A 19,387-nucleotide genomic window follows, 5' to 3' on the forward strand; every position below is an offset into this window, starting at 1 on the left:
TGAAATCTAGGAGGTCAAAGCAATTGCTGCCAAAGGTAGCCTGAGTCGGCACATCCTGCATTTCTCAGATCTCTCTCAATTCATCAGGAACAGCAGGGTTGGCATCTAGCTGCCTTCCCCACATTGGTGTTCAGTGCAATCCCTTCTTTCCCCTGTGAAATCCCACATTTTCAACCCCAGTAGTATACACTCAGCAACTAGGCATGTGGGAGATTACAAAAAACTCACATTCCTCAAGTTCTCCACCTGACTATTGAGTAAAGTGGCTTAAATGCTGCCCTAGGTGCAAAGCTAATTCCTCCTCACCCAATACCCACTTACCATTGTTCTACAATGGCTCTGGTTAACTTCATTCTAAGCCTTCTGCTAGGAGGCTGCTTGAGGAAAGCAAATGGAGCACTGCAAAAACAAGCTCCTTCCTACTTGAGTGATGAATGAGTCTGCTTTATTTGCTATACTGGCATCCTGCCCTCCCACCAAAAACTCATACCGGCTGTGGAAACTAAAGCAAGTTAGATTTAGAGTGGCTTTCTCAAAGCTATCCAGTAAACTTCAGAGCTTACAAGAAATCTGAGGCTTACCAAATACCCAACTTGAATGTTTATGACCTTCCTGCCACACTGGGTGCTCTGTTGACCACAGAAAAGCAACACTGCCTTCCTTAGCCCATGTTCTTTCTAAAATTTCCATAGTAATTGTGGCAATATGCACTGGAAACTGATTATCTGAACTGACGATGAGGAACCTATGCCCCTCCAGGTGTTCATCATCATTGGTTGCCTGTCCCTTATCCACAATGGTGCTCAGAGTAGCTCACAACATGAACGATAACAAAAATAAATAAATTCAAAAAACAAATTAAGAACAATTGAAAAGAATAATAATGTCAATAGATACAGGAAACAAATCCATACAATAACAATACGAATTAATTACCGGTAATTAACTTGACAGCTTGAAGCTCAACTCCAGCCACAGCCAGCATGGCCAATGCTCGGGGATGCTGGGTGTTTGTGGTTCAGCAGCAATATCTGGAGAGCCACCAGTTCCCTCGCTCCGTTTTCTCCTCCCCATACCCCATTTGTTTCAAAAGCATTTTCAAGTCTGTCTCCCTGCCCTTCTAAGCTTATGCTAACTCTTGGGGCTCCCAATCCAGCACTAACCTCACGATCTATTTTACAGATGAACGCAGAGAGAACCTCGGGTGCATACGATCTGCCACTGAGTGTAAAGAGTCATGGATTGATTGCCAGATGGTGCTTGGGCTACCCCTGCCTTGGAAGGTTCAGGAGGAAGGCAGCACTTATTTCGGGGGGATCTGTATTCCCTACAGTTTAAAAACGGAGGTCTCTCCCCACTCCACACACACTGCACAGCAAATACTTTGTCTTTAGATTTTTCTGTGGGTTGTGGTTCTGTCTTATGTAAATACTTGGGGGGGGGATAATTGAAACCTGGCCAGTCTGCAACAATTAAAGCAAGTGAAGTTTTCAACCTCAAAGAACAATGATCAGCCAAGGGCACTTCATTCTAAAAATGGCATATTAAATGGTATGTTGGAGCCTTGTGCTGAGCAGGGCAACAGGGGTGGGTGCAGAGAACACCTCTCTGCTCCCTTTCTTTTAATCCTCCCCTATTCTTGGGATGTGTGCTGTGCTTCCTAGCTTTGAAGGTCTTGGCAGTGGCCAAGCTGACTCTTGCATACCATGTGGAATAGTTGGTGCTATGTTGGGGTGCGGGGAAACAATGAAATGTATTTACTCTAAGGAAAATTAAAGAGGACTAAGCTGCCTCCCTGGCCTACTAATGGGCCAATTCATTGTTGGCAGAGAAGAAGCCACTAGCTTAAGGCCTCCCCCCTCCCCAGCTTTTAGGCACATGCGTATGTGTGACCTTTGTGGGCCCATCTGCCACTTCAGTCTGGAGAGTTTGGATTAGGGAGAAATTAGGTTCCCTTAAGCGGCTCTTCTGGGACTGAATCAACTGAGAGAGGGCTTCTTTAAGACAATCGGAAAAGGGACGCTCCAGCCAAATACTTTGCGCGAAGGGCGTGCAAATACCTGTTCAGAAACAGGAATGTGATGGCCTTTAGGGATTGGAGAGCAAGGCATTCACTTTGTTGTCAGAGGGCACAGTAAATTAGTATACTGTGATCTGGGAAAGAAGCTAGTGGTTGCTCATCGCATCTTTTTGGAGTAGCTTTCTTGGAGTGACAATGGAACGCGCGTTGTTGAAATGGTTGGTGCGAATATGCAACGCGAGAATGGGTGGGGAGTCTGTTCTTGGGGGACTAAAGCTCCCATCGCTGCCAACCATTGGCCACACTGGCTGGCTAGGGCTGATGGGAGTTGTAGCATCGTCACAGGTTCCCCACCCCTGTTGTAAAGGCAGAAACTCTCCAGAGTTCAAGCTGACAATAAAACAAGTGGAGACAAGGAGCTTGCCTGTGTTAAGTGAATGATTCATAAGAACCAGAGAATTTTATAAATGAACATGGCAGAAGTGAGAATAGAGAGTTGGAAGAAGAAAGTATGGTTACATTATCTTAGTGAGATATCAATGTACCGTATTTTTCACTCTATAAGACGCACTTTTCCCCTCCTAAAAAGGGGAAATGTGGAGCGAATGCAGGCTCCATGGCTTCGTGTTGCTTTCGGTGAAGCCAGGAGAGCAAGAGGGATCGGTGCGCACCGATCCCTCTTGCTCTCCTGGCTTCGTTTCACTGGAGAGGCGTTGCACAGCTTTCCCTCTCTGCGCAGCACCCTTTCAGTGAAGCAGGAGGAGAAACGTTTCTCCTGCCGCTTTGCTAAAGGGGCGCTGCACAGAGAGGGAGGGAATATTTTTTTTCATGTTCCCCTCCTCTAAAACATAGTGCATCTTATGGTCAGGTGCATCTTATAGAGCAAAAAATACGATAGATAGATTTCCAAACTGTCCATATTTATACTCTGGCAAAGATTGGTTATTCTATATCTGTTTGGGTTTTTTTAAAAAAAAAAAAAACCACGTTCAGTGTTTTATGTTTTCGCAAACCATTTAGAGATTGTCTTACAATCAACCAGTACATAATTTTTATCAGGCTAGGGGCTGCTGTCTGATCTTGCTCCCCTTGCCATCCCCCACCCATGGGTGTAGCCCAGGTGAGGCAGGGAGGGGCAGCTGCCCCCACAAATCAATAAAAATCCATAGCAAACTGAGGTTCTGCCCCCCCCAACGAAAGGCCTAGCCCCTGTTAACAAAAACCCTGATTACGCCCGTGCCCCCAGCCCCCTTGTTCCCACTCTTGGCAACCTCTTCCCGTTACACCTGCCCCACCCAGCCCATCACAGCTTGGCCAACCCCCCTCCCCTCCCTCATTAAACTGTTTAATAGACAGTTGGGCACTTCAGAGAGCAGTTTGCCAAACCACTTTCTGAAGTGCCCCCACACTCCCTTAAATGTTGCTCCAGTAATGTTTAATGCAAGTGGGGGGCTCAGAGAGCAAACTGCTCTCTGGAGCTCCTTCTACCCTCCTTTGAACATTGCTCCTTCCTCAGCAGCTCGCCTGGGCTGCCTGCCATCCACGCTGCTCGCTGCTCTGTTGTCATGTTGCAGCTGGCATGGCCGTCTGTTGGCAGCCATGTGAACTGCAGCATGACAACAACTTTTCGTACAAAAATATAGTCTAGAGAGAGAGAACTCGATATACAGCAGAAATCTAAGCATGTGTTTTGGAAAGCCTGTGCCTCTTAGAATTGGAGTGCAGGTGCCTTTAAAGGTGTGCTCTTATATTCTTGTCTCTAATGTGCTATTGGCATACACTCAACTTCTAAACCATTTTATGGGCAAGCATCTGATTGTAGCCTGGAGCAACCACCTACTTTGCCCTCTCCTGGTCTGGTTTTATGGGAAGAGGACAGGATTTAAAGAGTGTATTTATGAGCAACAGTGCATAGTGAACTTTTATTTTAATTTCTTGCCTGCAGAAACAAAACAAAAAAAGGTGGCAACTTCTCCCCTAGCACTAATTGCCATTGGTCATTGTGGCAAACCTTTGCCTCTGCACATCTTGGGAGATGAGATTTATAATGAGTGAGGGGTAGCAGGTGCACCTTAATAAGTCTAGTGACATGACGCTCATTAAGGTTAGGGGGCTGGTGGATGAGTACTTGAGAGAGGCCTCTTTTCCATTGTGCATGCTCCCCATGAAGTCTGCATTGGGTGACACATCTATTGAAGAAGGGAATGCAGTAGTAATTAAGACAAAACTCACCCATCCAATACAGGAAGCTGCAGTAGAACTCTCCCTTGAGCTTTCCCCTCTCCTCTCTCTTTCTTTGCTGTGTACCTCGGTTTTGGGTTTAATATATAGCAAATATATTGGAAAGAAAAAGAAACAACATCTGCCCACATTAATAAAAATAGCCCATCCAATTCTAATAAATATAAACAGTCCATATATCCAAATAGGTGTCCAAATGAGATTGCTGGTTTTAAGATTAAATGTCCAAACATAGAAACCATAAGGTTAGGAAGGATATTAATAATAAATATATCCTCTCCTGCCACCCTCAACATTCCCACACCCTGGAGGCTGGGACCCTGACAAGGAGCCTGTATTGTCAGCTTGTGATGTGCGTAAACACTATACCAAGCTGATGATGGTGTCGGTCGCCAACTGGTTGTTTTGAGACATATACATTAAACACATTACTGGCCACCATCAGTCTGAGCTGCTGGCTTGCCCCTCTAACCCTAGAATGGGAGGAACCACAAACAGTTTATCCCCCACAATCACTGTGGGGAGAAACCATGAAGACTCTGAATAAACAGCCTGCCCCCCTAACCCAGAAGAGGGGAGCCACCACAGGCTCACCCCACTATACTCACAGCAGGTGAGCCACAAACAGGTCCCTCCTCCTCCTCCTCCTCCTCCATGAGTGGGAAACCCCAGATTCTTGGCCTTCCTCCAATGGTATTAGGGCCAGAGGCAATACCATGCTGCCAACAAGCCCAGTGAGTTTCCCCACAGGTGGATGCCAAGGTCTATTGGGAGACCTGAGAGCGCTGAGAATCCAGACAGCTCAGATACCTCCAGAGAATATGCAGCCACCACCCACAGAAATATTCTGGGACATACCCCTGCTTTCCAGTCACAAATTCAAATTATCAACTTTGGACCTAGTAACACAAAGCCTAGAAAACAACTTGCTTCTTACCTCCACCCTTCCCCACTTATCTAAAATGTCATATTTTATTTTATTATTGTATGTAACCTTGTACTCTGGGAACTGCTATGTGTGACATTGCAAGTTCCACGGAAATGCTGTTTCATTGCCTGTACATTGGTCTGTAAACAAACTTCCTCCAATGAAAAAATATTGATGTGTAAGAGGGCATAAGAAGACAATTTTTCATCTGGCCTTCTTCCCCACCCCCTCCACCAGCTGTTGGCTCTTTAGTCAAATGAGGCATTTGGTGATACGGCATCTGATTATTAGTACACACTCTCACACATGCTCCTTGCTCCAAAGACATGGGGGTAGAGTGATAATAGCTCATGTCAATGGTCTTCACATGTAAGCTGCTTCCTTGCTGTGGATTATACTCCTGAATCTGGGTAAGGGTTGTCTATTGAATAAGTCTGTATCCCAGCTGCAGGGAATCTTTGGCTGTCCAGATGTTGCTGGACTACAACTCCAATGATCCCTGAGCATTGGTCATGCTTACTGGGGCAGATGGGAGTTGAAGTTCAGCAACATTTAGAGGGTCACAGGTTCCCCACATCTACTATCTCCTGTCTTTCAGTGTGGCCAAGACTAAACTCCTAGGAACTACTGTTGTTGTTTTATACCCCACCTTTTCCCCTGACAGGACTCAAGGCAGCTTATAGATAACTCATAGTCATGGGCTCTTTATTTCCAATATGGCTGGAGTAGCCAGTATGGTGCCCTCCAGATGTTGATAGACTTCAGGTCTCATCATCCCTGAAAATTGGCCATACTGGTTGGGGTTGATGGGAGATGAAATCCAACAACATCAGAAAGGTGTCATGCTGACTACCTCTGCTCTATGGTGTGCATTGACTTATAGAAGCTGTTTTGCTATAGTAGATTTGTGGTGGCATGGAAGGTGGGACCTGACATCAGGACCTGATAAACTGGCCATCCCTTTGCTGCTCTCCTACTATGCCCCCCTTGTGCCATCATTATGGCTCGTTCAGATGATGCTATGCATTTCTGTTGTTCAGGCTTTGGGTACCATTGCTTATATATCCAAAATGACACCACCCACAGTGCAAAAAGTGAGGTACTGGCAAGCTGAGGGCTGCCCCAAAGTTTGCAAAAGTACAAACAACAAGCCTAAAGTTGGAACCTGGACACAGAATGCTGACTTGTCGTTGGAGCAAAAAATGGGGAGGGACAGGGACAATGAAATGGAGTAGCTAAAGTCCTGGACCACATTATTCCATGATGTAACAGTTATGTTCCAACCAGTAAATAAATATATTATTATTAGTTAAATGTTTATCTTGCCCTTCCTCTCAAATGAGCCCAGGGCAGAAAATCTTTCTTTTAATAAGCTCAGGATGGTATATGGAGGTCTTTTCCCCTCCCCCACTTTTATCAAAGCAACCCTGTGAGGTAGTCACTGGCCTAAGACAATGAAATGCCGGACTAAGTGGGGATTCCAAGCTGACACTCTCCAGGCATAGTCAAAGGCCCAACCAGGACATCACACAGTCCTAGCCAGCACACCTGATGGGAGTTGTAGTTCAAAACATCTGGAGGGCTCTAGGATGGCATTTTAGAAAATAGGTTGAACTTTAAAATTGGTTTTGTGTTCAGGTCTGATGAGCATCTTATACTGTATCTTGTTTTCAGTAGGTGGGGCCAGAGAAGTTGAAACCAGGCATTTATTTCAAAGGCTATAACTGGCCTCTAGAAGTTTCCTGAACTGTATTCATAATGTGTTTACCATATTAAGTGAAAATAAAATGCAGAAGTTGTTTGTGAGAGGAAGTACTGGTGTTTCTAAGGAAAGTGGAAAAATACATACGGTACATTTGTATACAAAGGTAACGGAATGTCTTGGGAGAGTTTTACGGTCTGCTCTGATAAGCAGAGTTGTTTCCTGGTATTGTACTTCACGGATTGGGGGTGATGTTCTGATCCTCCTCCTCCTGACTTAAGTTCTTTGCAGGAGGAGGAATTCTGCTTGTACCATGCTAGGCTTTCTCTGGAAATAATCAGCCAAGTAGCTGCAGTGGACTTTAACATGCCATGTTTTGGTATCAAAGATCATATACCTCCTGAATCAGCATGCTAACAAAGGAACAGACTTCAACACCATTGACCTCTGCTTTATAATTGGCATGAATGACATACATAGGTGTGGCTTTTATGTGCACTTATGATGAACACCCCACTAAGACATGAGGCACAGTTAGCCCAAACTCTCTCTTGGGCAGTGCTTCTCAAAGGATGGCCTCAGCACACTACAGTGCCACAGCGCACCCAGCACCGCTTCCACTCACCCACTCCACTCCTTGGCTATGCCTAGCTTTTTGGTTGAATGAATGCCAGCCAGCACCAGCAATTCCTCACATGCTAAAGGTGGCCAAGAGCAGGATTTCAGGAAAAGAGGTCTCCAGCCTTGGAGGTGTCAGAGGGCCAAAGGAAGCGTTGAAGGAAAAAATGAGAAAAAATATCAATAGGATAATAATTATGTAATAAATTTAAAACGTCATGGAGAGGAAAGCTGTTATAGGAGGAAGAACTGAATGTAAAAAAGTAGCATGGATGAAATAAGCTGACAGATTGGGGTGGGAATAGGGTAAGAGAAATGACAGCAACTGGGTAGCAATATGAAATATGGTGGGAGGGAAAATAGATCTTTTCAAATGCCAACTTATGCCTAAAACTGGGATGCCTGGTACTTAGCTTGAGAAAAGCTGAACAATGGAACTCCTTGTCATAAGTGAAGTTCTGTGGCAAAGAACTTAGTATTTTACAGTGAGGAGTATGACTGGAAAATAACTGTACTGTAATTAACAACTGACTATGCCAATTTCTGCCTCATGAGCCACCATTTTGTGACTAGCCTTGTCCATTCATTACCGTTTTGTGGGTCTCAGTAATTTTCAGTCCTCTCACATGGGTTCACAGGATAGAAAAGTTTGAGAATCCCTGTTCTAGTACAGTATATTCCTGATCTCTTCAGTGCTGGCATCCACAATGTGGTACATGTGAGCACTATAGTGCTCTCTGACACACACCCTTGGTGCCCTTGCAGTTGTTTTTCGTTTGTTTGTTTGCGGGGGGTGGGTGGGCTGGTTGGGTGCCTGTTTTTTAGAGGATGTTGCCTACTTCTTTTTGTCTGTTTTGGGGTATATATAGATGTTTTGCCTACTTATGGTGTGTGTGTGTGTGTGTGTGTGTGTGTGTGTGTGAGAGAGAGAGAGAGAGAGAGAGAGAGAGAGAGAGAGAGCATTGCCTGTTTTTCTTCTGTGAAATGGGTATTTTATGGTACTTGTGAATTTCTTAGTTTTCCAAATGTCCCCCTGGGCCTAGAAAGCTTGTGGACCCCACTCTTAGTAGATACCTTACTGTTGTAAGCCACCTCAATCTCTGAGTGGTGAGAGACTGCAAGGGTTCCAGGCACTTACCCAAGGTTCTTGGACATGAGGCACAGCAGAGACTGTGGTGTCTTTATGATACATGGTTTATTTACACATATATACAACCTGAGCCTGTGGTGGAGAGGCTCACAGCATCAACATACCAAAAGAGTTGTTCTTCTCCCATAGCTGCAGCCTTGTCCTGAAACAGAAATCAAACATTGCTCTCTGATCCTCTGCTTGCTAATTTGCTTCTAGGTCACACCACTAAACTCTGGCTTTATCTGTTGAGGGAGGGTCCCTCTCCCACCCATTTGCTGTTTTGCAAATAAGCCCCTTAATAGCTCATAACCAAGGCTATCACCTCATGGGAAGCTAGCTTGGCTTGATTAGATTTTAACACTTGCTGGATCCAGGGATTAATTAAAGGGGTCTGGCACTCACAAACTCATAACATTACTATCGCAGTTCTGTTGCATATGCAATAGAAAGTGAGTAAACAACAGAGAAAGCAGGCATATAGCTCTGGATTGTATTTGATATAAAATGTTTGTGATTCCTCCCTTTTAACCTGGCTGTCCTAAGCCAGAAGCATTTGGGCTTTCCCATTTATAGGAAAATGCAGTTTTTTGTCAATTCATTATTAAATCAAAATATATTGCTTGGAAGTTGCATCACACAGACAAGATTTTACTGCCTTCCAAAAAAGTCCTTTTTTTTTAGGTGTCTGAAGATTGATAGAGTGTCTGCAGGAGAAGCTTCTATTTTAACTTTGGAACTGTGCTTGGATTTAAAGATAGTTTCTCCTAGTGTTTATTGCTTAGGAAAATGCTCAGAAGTCAAGAAGGCGCATGTCTTTCCAAACTATCCGTGACTCCAAGAAGAGAATAAAATAAGGAATTCAGTAGAAATTGAATTTACTTGCAACATCTGGAGTCCATCTATCTCTCTGTCCAGAGAACCTGATCGGCTATCTTGAACTCCACTTTGGGCTGACTCTCTTTGGCTGCTTATGTAAGAATGCTTCCTTAATAAATCTAACTCTTCTTGTTCCCTGTTATGATGTCTTGACATATTGGTTTGCCGTCCAAAACTATTAAGTTGCAGAGGTCAGGCTCTGGGCAACATACTCTCTTACCCCTTCTCCAGAAGTTTATAAGAAGTCCCAATTGTTTCCCTCTAATTTATAGATACAGGATATGATTATTTTTTTTAAACCCAAGGCAAACAATTGAGATTTGTCTGGGAATTAAAGAAGTCTTTTCTTGTGGCACAGACTTTCCTGGGCAGGAAGCAAACGCTTCTTTCGGAAAGCATGTGTTACAAAACAGGTCTATTGCCCTGTTTTCTTAACAAAACAAAAGGTATGCATATTTGTACATTTACTTTATGGTACTACTGTGGGTGGAGGTCCTCTCTGTTGGTGCAGGAGAAAAAAATTATAATATACAGTGTTGTAAACAAAAATCACCCTTTTCCCTTATGGGGTATCCAAGAACCCATATAGAGCCCTTACATAGGTTCCCTATTGGTAAGGGAAAATTACAGAGGCCAACCAGAGAATATTGAGAAGCAAAGCAGCTAGGAAGCCTGATCTTTATTGATCTGTTGCAACAGGGTCCTCACTCACCACAACGCAGGATGGAGGAGGAACCCAGAACAATGGCGCGCAAGGCCTTATATAGAGTTTTGAAATTGCCCCCCTGTAGATCAAGACCACCCCCAGAAACATCATACATACATCACAGAAAAGGCGGTCTAAAACAGAAATTTGAATGTTGTTTTTCCTGTTTGCCAGGTTATCTGATTGCCTTTCCTGATTGTCTTTTCTGATAGTCTGTCACCCATTATCTGATTGCCTTTCCTGATAGTCTGTCACCCATTAAAATGCTGATTACTCAATTCCTGAGACAATGGGAAGGCTCCCTGACCCCCCCCTCCTTGCGGGGAAAACATTTGGTCAGTTTGGGAATCAAAATGGTTTCAGGTCGGTCTTCCTGTGCTGATCTATGTATGTGCTTGGTTGGTACACTTATGAACATTACAATATTCAAAATTCCTATCACAACATAAAGGATAATTCACTGGATGCCAAAGTCCAGGTTTGGGGCAAGTACTCCTTGGTGAAAGAACCCCAGCAAATATTTAAAAATCACAAAATATGTGGCAAAGTGAAGTGTGGAAATATGGGCTGTTAGACCTTTAAAATAAGCCCTTGTGAGCTCCTCCCAAAGTTCCCCACTTCCCCTAGCATAGAAAAAGACCACACATTTGGTAAGTTAAAAATGGTTTACTTACAACCTCTCCAAATATCAGATTCATGTACTTTTCCATACAGCATTCAGAAGTTGCACAGGCAATAAAACTTGGGCTTAGCTGCAAAGTGGTAAAAGTTTCTAAATTACTGGTAAAAGAACTCAAGAGTGGCTTTTGAAAGCCATGTGGTCTGAGCTTGGGGCAACCAGCTTAGACCTCCTCATACATTGAACTCAGGCAAACTGAAAGGGAACAAACGCTTGATTACCTAGTCCCTCCCAAGGTGAGTTAAGCCTGGCAGGACAGCTTACTCTATAGTCTTAATCCTTCATGCATTAATTAGATTCAAGCATGTTGCTTATATATGAGCCTGGCTATCTCACATTCTCAACCTACTGAAACTTATACTGCTAATTCCCCATTTACATGGGGGTTACGTTCTGCCCACCTGAGCACATAAGCGAAATATGCGTAAATGGGGAGCACCCAACTGTGCCTCCAGCTTGTGAGGAGAACTTCCCCGAGACCAAAGGGGACATACTCTTTGGACTCTGGGGAGGGTCTCCTCACGAGCCAGAGGCTTTTTGAGGCTGCTCAGCTAATGTGTGGGAAAGTTTCACCACACTTCAGCAGGGCTTCATTCAGCCATGCAGCTGACACAGAAAAGCTTTCCCATGCATCAGCTGAGTAAACCTCAACAAGCCTCCAACTCATGAGGAGACCCTCTCCAGAACCCAAGAAGGACATCCTCTTCAAGCTCCAGGGAGCGTCTGCTCGTGAGCCGGAGGTGCACCAGGGCTTTCTGGCTAACAGCTGACACAAGGGAAAGTGCAGCAGTAACAACCACTTTCCTGAGCCCAGTGGCTGAAGAGCCTCAGCAAAGCCCTGCTGAGCTTCTGGCTTGTGAGGAGACCCTCCCTGGAGCCTGAAGACGATGTCTCCTTAGGGTTTTGGGGAGGGTCTCCTCATGAGTCAGAAGTTCAGCAGGGTTTTGTTGAGGCTCTTCAGGTCTCTCCCCCACCACCACTTTTGAGTTTTCCACGCCACACACATAAATGGGGTGGGTGGGTGTTTAAAACAAGGGAATGTTATCAGTTGTCTTCCAAGAATCCCCCACCCCAGCAATTTTCAAATGGTGTGTGGGGAGGAAAGGTTTGAGAACCACTGGTCTAGTATGCATGCATAAATTACTACTGACAACATTTTTTCCAGATAATTGCTTAACTGGAAAGATAGCTAAAGTGGAATTAGTGTGGTCCAGTAGTTCTGCTTTCATAAGCTTGTGCTCATGTAGTCTTGTTCTGTTAAAGTTAACCACAGGATTTTCTGGTAAACGGCAGCCAACTATTACTTCCTTGTCACGTGAAGGAATGGCTGGAACTGCCTCAAGATGAGAGTGTGTTTTGTGTGTGTGGTTTTTTGATGTTATTTGGGGTTCAGTTATTATTTCTACCCAGCCTATGAGAGAATAGCATACTAAGTTTATAACAGAAAAATTAATCCTAACCAAGGTACGTGTAAAGGTGTAAAAAAGTTTCATCTACCACAAGTGTGACATGCATTATATTGGTATATGTGGGGACAGGTGGGGTGGGCTAATGAACATTAATATTAACAATTCAAAGGACTGCACATAATGAAGGGAAATCTCAGTTTAGTCCTTCCTGCCTGATACCTTCTCAAAACCAGCAAAATAGGAACTCTTTCAGCTGAACTGATTCTCCCTCATCAAGCTTTATGTCTGTGGTGATGATGATGATGATGATTTATTTATATGTAGCCCATCAGACTGGGTTGCCCCAGCCCCTCTAGGCAACTTCCAACAAATGAAAACATCAAACACAGTAAAATATCAAACACTAAAAACTTCCTGTCTTCTAAAAGTTGTATAGTTCTTTATCCCCTTGACATGTGATGGGAGGGTGTTCCACAGGGAGGGCGTCACTGCCGAGAAGGCCTTCTGTCTGGTTCTGTTTCCCTGTAACTTCTTGCATTGAGGGAACCGCCAGAAGGCCCTTGGAGCAGGACCTCAGTGTCTGGGCTGGACCAGGGGGGTGGAGAAACTCCTTCAGGTATACAGGGCTGAAATTGTTTAGGGCTTTAAAGATCAGCACAAACTCTTTGAATTGTGCTCGGAAACATAATCAGAATTGTGACTGTAAATTACTCAAACTCAAGAGAACACAGTGGGGTCTTGGATGTTGATGACACATAGCCTCCATCTCATGAGGCAACAAGGGTGGCTCCTGTCTGAGGGTGGTGCCTCTGTACTGTTATCTTACGCAACACAATGGAATGAAATCTACATTTGTTCCCATTTTTAATGCTAGTGGAGCCACCTCTCCACTCATTTGGTAAACTCCAGGGATGATCTGGTGGCTTGCTGGGGCCAGAGCCCCAAATTATTATTTTTTGCAGTGGACCCTGCATCATTGGTCCCCTCCCCTCTCCCACTTTAACCATTTTTTTTAGAAAACAGCTGGATACACTGCAAAGCAGTAGTGGTGAGACATTTGCCACCCACTTCTTTAATTATCCCAAAGGCAATTTGTCATGGGCCCACATCAACTTTTTCTTGTTTTGTGAGTGCCTAGCAACACCGTGGGTAAACCCACCTCTACTTCAGAGGAAAGACCCTAATTGCGCAAGAGAGAGATGAGTGCAGGGGGTATCAGAAAGCAATCTCTATATAAGGGGCAGGCTAATAGATAAAGAAGATGTCTTCCACCTGAGGCTGAACACAAATGCAAAATCCGTCTACATATGGGACCTTGTTGTAGTGGCCATCCAAGAATGCAATGGGCATCACTTGGAAATGCAGCTCAATAAATAACTAGCTCTAAAATGCTCTCTTCTCAAGACTGGATACCAAGGGGAAATTTTTGTGTTTCTAATTAGTTGTAGGTGCCTTCTGGATTCTATCCAGAAGAGCCAATCCCTTAGTTGACACTTATTCAAGGTCAAAGCAGAGCTCAGTTCTGGAAAATAATAACAGTCTAAAAACATATTGAAAAGTTGCTTTCCAGAGTTGCTTATCACCCAATCATATATAGCACAGTACATTTATACAGGGGTCGGCAACCTAAGGCCCATGGGCCACAAGTGGCCCATAGGGGTCGTTTAACCGGCCTATGGACCCCCGCTGCCCGCTCAGTTGGCTCCTGTGCGCCATGCTAAACTGGCACAGAGCAGAGCGAGGACCACCTTCCACGACACTGGCTGGCTTCCCATTGGCTGCAGGAAGCTCCTGCAGCCAATGGGAATCTGCACATGCCTCCGCGCTGGAAGGAGCGCCAAAAATAGCGTTTGTGCATGTGTGTGCGCGCATGCACTCCGGCCCACTGTTGTGTCTGCAGGACTGTGAACTGGCCCAAGCCACAAAAACTCTGCCGACCCCTGGTACATGACAATGCCAAATAGCATTAAAAAATTTTTTTTAACTGAGAGCAGTCTGCTCTTCCCTTAATTGTTGGCCACCTTGATTCTGTGCCAAGAGCTGCTGATATTCCTGATGGTAGAGAGTATAATCTGAAGAAAATTATTCTAGTTTCCAAAAGTTTAATCCATTTCATATCAGAGACCCAGGGATTTCAACAGGATAGAGCATTTGAGTAAGCACTTTGCCACCTAATACCTTTAGGGCAGGTAGTCAACTATATGAACCACTAACACAATATTTTGTCCCAAGTGCGATGTTTTGCTCAGATGGCATCAGGTCTGCTCAGGCAAATCATCAGGTATTGGGATCTGTATTTCTATTCTTGTTACCTCTGAAGACAAAGGCAGCTGTTGGGAATGAAGGGGTTACACAGTATCTGCCTTTCCCTCCTTAATCTAAAGCCATCTGCAGCTGCTTTACATAATGGAAACCCTGGGGCAATGAAGGAAGAATCCATTGCAGAACTACTACACAATAGTTCTGCCCTGAGTGAAGTCCTGGCTAGTCAAGAACTGAGGCATGACCTGTGTCTTAGAACATGGCTTATGCCACACACAGCTGTAAAGTAGGAGATGGAGGTAGGCTGATTTTAAAACAGAAGAGGCCTAAGCAGGAGAGTCCTTTCCTTGCTCCACCACTTTTGTCCTGAAACAGCCTCAACCCCGTCCCATTTCTCTGTATGGGGCATATTTCCCACTTAACCCTAGTCAAAAAGAACAAAGCTGAGGGTGAGGTCAAATACGGCAGGCAAAGAGGGTCTGGCACCTCCTTCCTCCCTATTGCTATTAGGGTTATAACAAGAACAAAAAAAAACACTCCACTTCACTCCTGTGATAACACACAGCTCTGCTACCACCCCATTCCGGCAGAATTTGAGTACTGTACTGTATATAATGTGCCTGTGGGAGCAGGATTCTGGGAGATAAGAAATGAGGAAGCCACTTCCCCTTTCAGCACAGGGTGTTTTTCCCCTCCTGCCCTTCTCCCATTCCTTTATTGTACATCTCTCTTCTGTCAGAACAGACCTATCATTCTTTCTATGCCTGTTTTTAAAATTTCCATTCCCCCCACCCCCAAAAGCTGCTTCCCTTTCATCCAGTCCCACAGGAGAGGTTTTGTGGAAAAGCATTTCCTTCCTCAGGCCTTGCCTACGCAGCATCACAGACTTGCGTTGCCATTGTATCTGACCACAACAGCTGCCAAGATTTTACCAAGAAGCAAACTATCTGTGGCCTTGTCAGTCTTGAGTTTTTGTAGGAATGTCCTCTCTTCCCTGTGTACAGCAACTGGAGAACAACATCCCTGCCCTTAAACGCTTCCTCAGAACAACGCCAGGCTGAGAACAGGCTTCCATTTGGCCTTTCCTTGACTCTGCTGTTGAAGTCCTTGTGGGCTTCTCTGGTGCTTTCTAATGCTAAAAAGGAAAAGAGCCCTTTGCCTGACCAGATTCACAATCCTTTTTAAATCTTCAAGAGCTAATCTTTATTGCCAGGTTGCCGAGGGCTTCAATTCTGAACTGATTTGGGCTAGAGGTGAAGCTCTTTGATCCAAGCCTTGATCTTAAAAGGGCAGAGGCAAAGTTGGTTACAAACAAAATGGCGCCTACACTTCTGGGGATCAGCTTTCAGTGTCAAACAGCTGGAAGCAGCTGTCAAGCAGCTTAAAAAAGCAGATGTTTCGTTGTGAACAACAGTGAGGGGTTTGCCACAGTGCAGCCATCGGAAATGAGGAATGGACACTTTCTCCTAAGGTTACAGCCCCTATTTATTTATTTATTGACACTCGCCAGAATGACTGGGCAACAGACCCATGACTAAAATGCTGGTGTGATGGGTGTGTGGATGGGAACTAGGTTGCTTTCAGAATTTCAAATGCTATTTGGGCCTCGTCAGAAATGCTCTTTTACTGTTAAGTTGTGGAGAGCCAAATGTATTCCCTTCAGTTCATACATCTGGTGCCAGAGCACCTAAATGGCTTCCTCACTTTCTACATGTGGAAACACGTTTGTCTGTGGCCGACTCATAAATAGCACTTTTAAGTCATTTGGAATGTCATAGTATGAATGCCTGCACTGTTGGCAAACAGCACAAGTCCTACCAGTTCGTGTCAAACACACACACTTACTTTAACTTAAGAAGCTTAATATAAGCACAGGGTGTGCTAAGTTATCAGTAGTAAGATTATAATGTCTTATTTGGGGAATTCTTGTATGTGCTTATCCTGATTTGCAGGGTTCATTTGCACCCTATTTGGTCCTGTGCAGTCTCAGTGATGACATTAAAAGTAAATGCAGGCAACCCTACCTGACCCACGCCTTGGCAAATCTCTCCTAACCTCATCCCTCCCCTGCATTAGTTGTGTTATTGTTCCTTGCAACCATTCTGAAGAATTCAGGATACAATTGTAAGCTCTTAAAAGGCTATCTTCAAATGTCTTTTTTAATATAGAAAAGCTTTATATTTAACTTAAAAAATAAAAATAAACTGTTAATAGGTGATAGCCAACATTTCTCATAGACTTAAATAAATAAAATAAACGCCTATTGATTTAAATGGGCCTACTCTGAACATGATTTACACTGGTACCTCGGGTTAAGTACTTAATTCGTTCTGGAGGTCCGTTCTTAACCTGAAACTGTTCTTAACCTGAAGCACCACTTTAGCTAACCCGAGGTACCACTGTACTTGGTTGTCACCTAATGGGATTAGATAAAAGATCTGTTAGCCCAGTATCCAGTTTCTGATAGCAACCGGTTTTTCCATTTTTCTATTTCTGGTCGCTACCTGCAAACAATGATATAACCAAAGCTGTGTGGAGCGCTCAATGTATTATTTATTTTTATTTGTACTATTACTGTCTTCTGGTGGAGCATATGATTTGGGTTCAAATAGTGACATCCTCAAGTCGCACGTATGATGTCACGCACCCACCCACCCAAAATCTTGGGCGCTAGAGGGCACCTCTACACAAGGCTTCATCAAAGAAAAACCTTAACCCTTTAACAAGGTGTTTAAATTACCTATTTTAATGCTCAAATAAAGGGGTCAGAAATAGAACATTTTCTGTTATTTGAATAGAATGGAAATTGAAGCAAGGGTGGGGGGAGACTTAATGAAGAAGGGCTGTTACACATAACTCCATGTCACAAATAAAGGAAAATAATGTTATAATAAGCCATGCTGGGTTTGTTTTATGTCTGCAGGTTGGGCCTAACTACCCTTTTAGAATTTAGGGGCAATTTGTCCCTAGCATAAAAACAAAATAGAAAGCGGCACATTGCTGGAAAGATTGCTTTCAGATTTGCCTGTACTATTTGTGCGTACATGTGAATGTAGTGTAGAAAACAGAAAAAAGCCTTTTTAGAATTGAATGTGCATTCTAGCCCATGCCTGGTTTATAACTTTCATTATAGGTGCAGGTAATGCATAAATCTTCCCAGGGGCAACAGAATGATTGTAAAGGGTAGAAAGATTCAACAGCGGTCTTGTTTTGTTTCCACAGCTTACAAATACTTAAGCTCAGAATATCTCATAGGAAAGGGAATGACAATTGCCTATTATATCAAGAAGGTTTTTTTGTAGTAACCTGTCCCTTGGTGTGGCAAGCATAGCTGCAAGCATTTAACTATCATGAGCTGTGACTGTTTTATTGTTGTTTGCTTTCCTTAGCAACTAGGAGAGCAGGAAGCCTTGCTGTGTTAACATTAAAACCCGCTCCTGGGTTTTAATTTAAATAACAATATAAATTTAAATAACAATTTAAATAACAAAACACAAATGGACGGAAAAAGGAGAAGGGAGGAGAATAATCTGGTGTCAAAGAAGATATCAGGCCTATTGTCTCAAATAGCTGCAGGATACTGTGGAAGGAAATCAGCCCAGAGTGCTCACTGGAAGGACAGATCTGGAAGCTGAGGCTCCAATATTTTGGCCACCTCATGAGAAGAGAAGACTCCCTGGAAAAGACCCTGATGTTGGGAAAGATGGAGGGCACAAGGAGAAGGGGGCGACAGAGGACGAGATGGTTGGACAGTGTTCTTGAAGCTACCAACATGAGTTTGACCAAACTGCGGGAGGCAGAGGCAGTGGAAGACAGGAGTGCCTGGCATGCTCTGGTCCATGGGGTCACGAAGAGTCGGACACGACTAAACAACAACAACAGCTGTGGAAGGAGTTGTTGTTGTTAATCGTGTCTGACTCTTCGTGACCTCATGGACCAGAGCACGCCACTACAGTGGAAGGAGTACTGTACTGTTGAATGTCCTCCCTACCCCAAATCAAATCATCTGAAAATATAGCTAAAAGTTCACAAGTATAAAACAAATAAAATACATCAAAAATCAAGGCATGGAAATAAAATTAAAGATCTCTATATTGGCAGCTTAATTCTGTAAGATTAAACAAAACAAAACAAAACAAAACACACCACCCAGTGATCACATCAAAGGCTATCTAGTCTAGTATCTTATTCTCACAGTGGCCAACCAAATGCTTAGGGGCATCTTGCAAGCAAGGCCTGAGTGCAATAGCTCTCTTCCACTCTTGAACCCCAGCAGCTTGCTGTGGAGGGGTTTACAACTTCTGATACTGAGGGTAACTACATACCTGTCATTCCTAATAGCCATTGATACTTATCCTCCAATAACTTGTCTAATCCCCTCATGGTAGCAAATTCGAAAGTCTGATTAGAAGCATTCTCTTTTGGTTGCCCTGAATCTCACAGCATTCAGCTTCACTGGGTGGCTTTGGGTTCTAGCATGAAAAAGAAGAAAAACAACAACTTCTGTCCGTTTTTTTCATCCCATACATAATTTTATACAGCTCTACTCTTACTGTAGAGTAAATCTCATTGCACTGTGTTTAGGATTGCTGCAGGTAAAGGGCCGTTTCTGCCCCTGCTTCTCAGCTGGGACAAACTAATTTCATCAAAAAGTGGGGTCAACCTTGGTTGTATAAGCCCATTAAATAATCAAGTGCTTTTACTGCAGAGGTTACTGCCATAACCATGTTCTAGGTCAGTGTTGTGTTCACATATTGATAGAATCGTAGTCAGAAGGGGGCCTCTAAGGGTCATCTAGTCCAATGCAAGAATCT

This window comes from Podarcis cretensis (genome assembly GCF_951804945.1).
Source record: "Podarcis cretensis genome assembly, chromosome: 1".
Lineage (NCBI taxonomy): Eukaryota > Metazoa > Chordata > Lepidosauria > Squamata > Lacertidae > Podarcis > Podarcis cretensis.